Below are 6,404 nucleotides of genomic sequence, written 5' to 3'. Positions count from 1 at the left end.
GTAAATTGAATTTTGTAATGATCCGTGTGTGGATGTATACAAAATGCTTGTTTATCTTTCGAAAGATGTTTTGAAAAGAACGTTAACTTTGTAATAATCCGTGTTTGGATGTATACAAAGTATTGTCTTTTTGGAAAGTTTTGTTTTGAAAAACAACAGTGTATGAGAATTTTGTTTGTTTTGATTTGAGCAAGCAAACTAGGAGGTCTACCCTAAGTTGTAAGGTCTTTATCCTATTTCCTTTAAAAATCTATCCTTTCACCGGATATAAACGCAAGGTTCGATTTTGTACTCAAAATAGTAGAATTTTGACTTTGATTTTGAAAAGAATGAGAAGGGATTTACCTTAAGAGGTGCAAGTGTGATTGTGTTTGTATTCAGATATTTTATCTTTGAAGTTAGTGATCTAACGGCTCAATTTTATCTTTGACATACACGCAGTTTATATTTGCTGGAAAGTAAAATGCGGAAATGTAAAGTGCGGAAAGTAAATCTACGCTATTACATCGATTGTGCAGGAAACGTAAACTAGCCTATTTACATGAATTTGACATCCTATACATTTATCTAGGAATTTAAATTGCAAGAAAAATAAAGGCATGTTTTTGGATTTTTTTATGATTGATTTTAATTATAATTAATGCATGATTAATTAAATTAAAATGAAGAAAAAAGATGAAAATAGATTTAAACCTAGAAATTAAGTTTAAAATATGTACAAAATATTGGTCAATTAATTTTAAAACAAAACTAATTTTTTTGGAATTTTTGAAATTGATTTGAAATTGATTTGAAATTGATTAAGTTAATTAATACATAATTATGCAAATAATTATACAAATAATTAAAACTTAGAGAGAAAATTATTCAAAATATGTACAAAATTAGTTTATAATATATAAACAATATTTTATATAAAGAACAATTTTTTTTATGATTTTTTGATTGGTTAGAATAATTAAAAAGCCAATATATAAATATATACTAATTAATTATGCAAAATATTAAAATTTTGAAGAAAAATAAAATATTTTTATTTCAGAAAATAATATATTATTTTAGAAGTCTAAAAATATTTTTTGTGTATTTTTTGGATTTTTAAAACTATTTTTAATTAATTTAACAAAGAAATTAAAATAAAATAGAAAATAAAATAGAAATAAAAGGATACTGATCCTGTGTGGTAGGCTGGAGAGTGCATGATAAGGATTGTTTGATCTGGCGCGTTGAATGAGTCATTAAATGAAATCAGGTGGTCCAGATGGTGAGGCACGTGGGATACGTTACACCTGCAAAACACTGGATTAGTGGAAAGTTTAAAAACACGCGCGCGCTTCTGGACCAATGAGGGGGAGACACCTCATCGTCTTCAACCTTCAGACAAGGCCTTTTACAGCGCTTTTGTAAAAAAGCGCTATTGTAAGTGAGCCCTAATTCTGCAAAATAACGAATAGGGGTAAACAAGCAAATAAGTTTGGCGCGATGGTACCATTCAACTCGTTTTGTCCATACGAATCTAATGGTACTATTTAGAATCTCTAATTTTGCCTAATTTGGAAAGCCCTAATTTTGAAGCTATGAACCCTAAAATGGTGATTTCGTTTGTACGTGTCCAAACTTCAATTAAGTTTCCAGAAATGATCTACACCTCAAACCAAACTCAATAGTATGTCTACATCTTGTTAAACATGTGTGAATAACCAGATACGAATTGATTTTAGTTTGAACAAATTTTGACCTGTGTAGCTCGATTCAGTGAGCTTCAAGGCTTGTAATTGATTGAGATAGTTTCAGTGATGTTCAAGGAAGGTGTATGAATGCTTAGTTTGTATTGAAATGGACTGAAATTACAAATTCGAATTTGAGTTTTCTTTGAATTTTTTTCAAGTGATTACAAGTGTTATGAGCTTATGTATGCTTCTGAACTCGCCTCCTCTTGTTACTGAACTATGATAGCTTATTTATAAGCATTGAGTGCTTACAATTGAAGCTAAGAAGTGTCTTTAGTTGCCTTTGTTGAAACTTTGGTTTTTTAATATTAAAAACCTTGAATTCTTGACCAAGTCATCTTGCCTTCAATGCACCTGCCTTGCCCTTCAATTCTCTGCAGAAAGATGAAGATTCCTTGAGGTGAGTCATGCTTGATTTGTAAGCTAACCATTATCCATGCATTTTCCTTTTAATTTTAATCTTAAAATAAGATAAAATCATGCAAAAATGGATAAAAAAATGGTATGGGCTTAGTCTTGGTCGTGGGAGGCCCATAACATCATGGAAATGATGTTTGAATGCTGAAAACTTGGCCCCATTTGGAAAAAATACATTTTTGAGCAATGTTGATTTCATGTATTTTCCCAAAATTTAGCCAACTTCAACAAGGTGTAAATCCTTCAATTTTTGTCATATGAAGGAGATCTTGCACTTTTTGGAAACCTCAAAGAGTCCTCTAACCAATGCCTTTGGTCTCATGTCAAAATGATTTTTGAAGCTCCTTGTGTGTCCTTTTGAAAAAAGTGTCTTTTTGTTGACTTTGAAAATGACCTGTAATGTCTTTGATCATATTTTTCAAATGGTGAATCCAATGACTATGGGATCAATGGCATTTGAAAGATAATTTAATTTCCTTCAAAACAAGTTTTGGTTTGAATTTTTTGGATGAAGGATGAGAGAGTTATGATCAGTCAAAGTTGAGTTGACTTTTCAGGCAAAAATCCTAATTTTGAATCTTAGAGTTTTGTTGATTTTTGATCTTTCCTTGATGAATTATGATCATCCAATGATCAAATGATGAATCCTTTGACAAAATATGGACTTTGACAAAAAAATTCATTTTTGACTGTCTGTTGACTTTTTTGGTCAAACGGGTCGTCTGTTGACTGTTTGAGCTGCTGACGGTGCGTCTGAGTGAATTGAAGTTTGAAAATTTGTATGATGGTACTTTGAGATATATGGATGTGTATGAAATCCATTTGAGCTCTCAAAAACTTGTTGCTCCTGTAAAAACAAGAAAAACCCTGATTAGGGACTGTTTGTGTAGGAGACAGTTAAGCGTACCTGATTTTTGTGCAGTGTTGAGTCTCTGCTAATCGCGTGATATTCAGAAGACTTCTAGCACAAAAGATCTTGGAATTTTGAATTGTGAAAGATTGATTTGATTGATGGTACAAAACACTGAGAATTGTATTGCCAGCAGTTTGGCTGTCAACTGACTGTTCAGGTATTGACGTAGCAGTTAGAGTGAAAAATCAACAGTCAAAGTTAATTTTCTTTTTTGTTGTTTTTGTTTTTATGTTTTATGTGAAAAATGAAAGTTTATTTACATGACTTGTTGAAAAACACAGACATAATAAATAACTAATATTTACTGTTACCAGTACAGTCCGAGTTTCCTGATTCTGCGCCTGCAAAAAGATTTTAACTCTATACCAATTGTGTCAGTACTATTTATCTGTAAATAAATAAATAGCATGTGTGAAGTAATAAACAGTATTTGGCGTTTGCGTAAGAATAAATTCAACTGCAAGCCAAATTACTGTATAAGAAAAATTCTAAAAACTAAGTATTTCATATGTCAGGATATTTGTTGAAATAAAAATCCATGATTATATGAGACTCTTAATTTCCAGATTGGAGTTTTCTTGAAAAAAGATGCGGGCAAATTTTGGGGTATAACAGACGGCTTGGTTGTTGAGAGGGACCCGCTCCTCTTGTCTATGGCCCGATCATTTTCACGAGGTCTAATGCTTGGTTGACTCGGGTGATTCGCTCCCCTTGGCTATGGCGGGACCGCTTTTCTACCATTCGGCCAGTGCCGTTGGTTTTGTTTACTTTACGAGTGGAGCTCGTTTGTGTGATATTATTGTTTGCTTTCGCCTTTTCCCCTATAGGTTGTTAGCTTAGCTTAGACTTGTACCCTTTGTATGATAACATTAGGTAGCAAGCTTTCCCCCTTAGCTTAGGTTTTCCTCATGCATTCTTTAAAACACAAACCACACTCTTTGATTTTCTTTTCTTAAGAGCTTGTTATTTCCGCTCCATTCCCAAGCCTAAGTCTCCAAAAGTCGAGCAGCGGAGTGTGAATGTAACTTGTTCACCTAAAAAACACAAAACAAATAGAAAATAGTTAGCCGAGCTACGGTAGCTCTGATTCTTCAAAACAGATACGTAGGCAGCGGGGTAGGGCCCGTGCAAGCACAATCCTTTCTTTTCCTTACATTCTGCATTCATTTTAGTCCAAATTAGCATAGATTTGTTACACACCCATAGATTTAGACACAGCGTGGATACCATCGAGTATGATGGGCGCGAGGGGTGCTAACACCTTCCCATCGCGTAACCGACTCCCTTACCCTTTTTCTCTGGTCGTGAGACCGTTGTTTTGTTTTGTGGTTTGTTGGCATTCCCTTCCTTTTCAGGATAAATATGTTAGTGGCGACTCTGTTAATTTTCGCGGTAGCTACAGCTGGCGACTCTGCTGGGGACATCTCGACCTATTGCGGGTCTGGACTTAGCGAGTCGATCCTAGCACTTGTGTGTTTATCTTTGGGTGTTTTATTGCTTTGCATATTTACCTGTTTGCATTGCATTCTATGTGCGCTTTTACTTTTCTGCATCATATTCTGGACTGTCTGGATTTCTGTCTGTGGGTGGGTGTTTCAAGAGGTAAAAGACCCAACACCCACGTCATGAGTGATACCTTAGGAACTAGGACTAGAGTGGCCGTGACGGACAGAAGGCGTATGCCTGATTGATCTGATCACGTATCCACGGGCAGAGCTTGGTGGAATGAGGCAATATCGTATGATAGTGCCTACATTCGATCCTCTGTTGGCTTTTTGACCTACCCTGACCTAGATTTACCCGTGAGTGGGGTGGGAATCAATCATTGCTTAACAGGTACATTGATGGGGACTTTGGTTCTTGTTCGTGGGTTACCGCTGTTCTCGTTCGTGGGTTACCGTTGATCTTGTTCGAGTGTATTATTGGTTCCTGTTCGTGGGGTATTATGGGTCTAGTTCGAGTGGTAATCTATGTTCTATTCCAGTGTGTTGGTGACTATATCTTCTGGTTCCGATGGTAACTTGTTTCGTTGGTGACTTGTGATTGGTGTGGTGGTCCGAAACTATGCCGAACCTTTGAACTTATGCCATGGGATTTCTCGGCATCTCAGATATATCTAGTATTGTGGTTCCCACCATGTTGCATCATTGCATATTTACTTTCGAAAAAATGATGTACAAAAAATAACTAGCACACATGTTCCTTCCCTTTCCAAGGAATCATATCTTTAAGCCTCATGTCGAGCTTTTCCATCTCTCGCTTTCTAAAAAATCAAAACACGAGGATTCCTTGGAAATTGATTGAACATGGCATTGCACGCATATCATGCATCTCATACATTTCATGCATAACAGGTATTCAGGGTTGAGGAATTCTTATTCAGACTTGGTCTTCTCTCCAGACTCACAGACTCGACTTGTTCTTATTGTTTGTTCAAAGATTAGTCATGAAACAACTTTGTGGGGTGACCAAGAAGAAAGCTCAGTTGGGGTTATTTATGAAGATGTCTCTTATGCTCAGTGACTTCCATGCTTGCTTTATTTGCAACTGGTTAAGCTCCATACTGTGGGAATGTCTACATAACATATTCTTTGCTTGATGACGATGACACTAGGTGTGAATTCTATCTTGAGGCCAAAAGTTTGAAAGCTTCAATTGCATCTCTATGTAGTTCTTCAAAAGCTAATTTTAATTGAGAATGAGATACCTTATCTACAAGTTCGGGTTTAAGATGACTTACACGTTTCTTTTTCTTGTGTTGATGAGCCATAAGACATAAGTTTGCCAATTCTTCTTCATCGCTTGATGAGTCTTCACTAGATGAATCACTTTCCCATGCTATGTAGGCTCTTCTAGGCTTGTTGTGACCTTTGCTTTGATTCTTCTCTTTCTCCTTCTTAAGGTATGGACAATCCGGTTTGTAATGACCAACTTTACCACAATTGAAACAAGGACCTTTGGATTTTCCTTTGTTATTCTCATCTTGTTTGTACTTGTTGAATTGCTTCCTATAGTTGATCAAGCTTTTGTCGGAGTGTTTTGCTCCATTTTTCTTTATGTATTTGTTGTACCTTCGCACAAACAGTCCCATTTCCTCATCATCCGAGTCTTCCTCATCAATAGTATCACTATCCTCTTGCTCTTGCTTTGAGGTCTTGGAGCTTGAAGCCTTTAGAGCTATTGACTTCTTCTCTACCTCTTTCTCCATGTTCTTATCTTTCTTTGCCCTTTTCTAATGCATGTCAAGGCATTTAAGATGTTGCTCATGTTCTTCAAGTTTACCAAAGAGAGTGGTGATGTCTAAGGTATTTAGATCATTTGCTTCCTTTATGGCTGTAACCTTG

The sequence above is a fragment of the Vicia villosa genome, linkage group LG2, assembly GCF_029867415.1.
Source record: "Vicia villosa cultivar HV-30 ecotype Madison, WI linkage group LG2, Vvil1.0, whole genome shotgun sequence".
Classification (NCBI taxonomy): domain Eukaryota; kingdom Viridiplantae; phylum Streptophyta; class Magnoliopsida; order Fabales; family Fabaceae; genus Vicia; species Vicia villosa.
The sequence above is the reverse complement of the archived record's forward strand: the minus strand, read 5'-3'. Positions refer to the sequence as shown.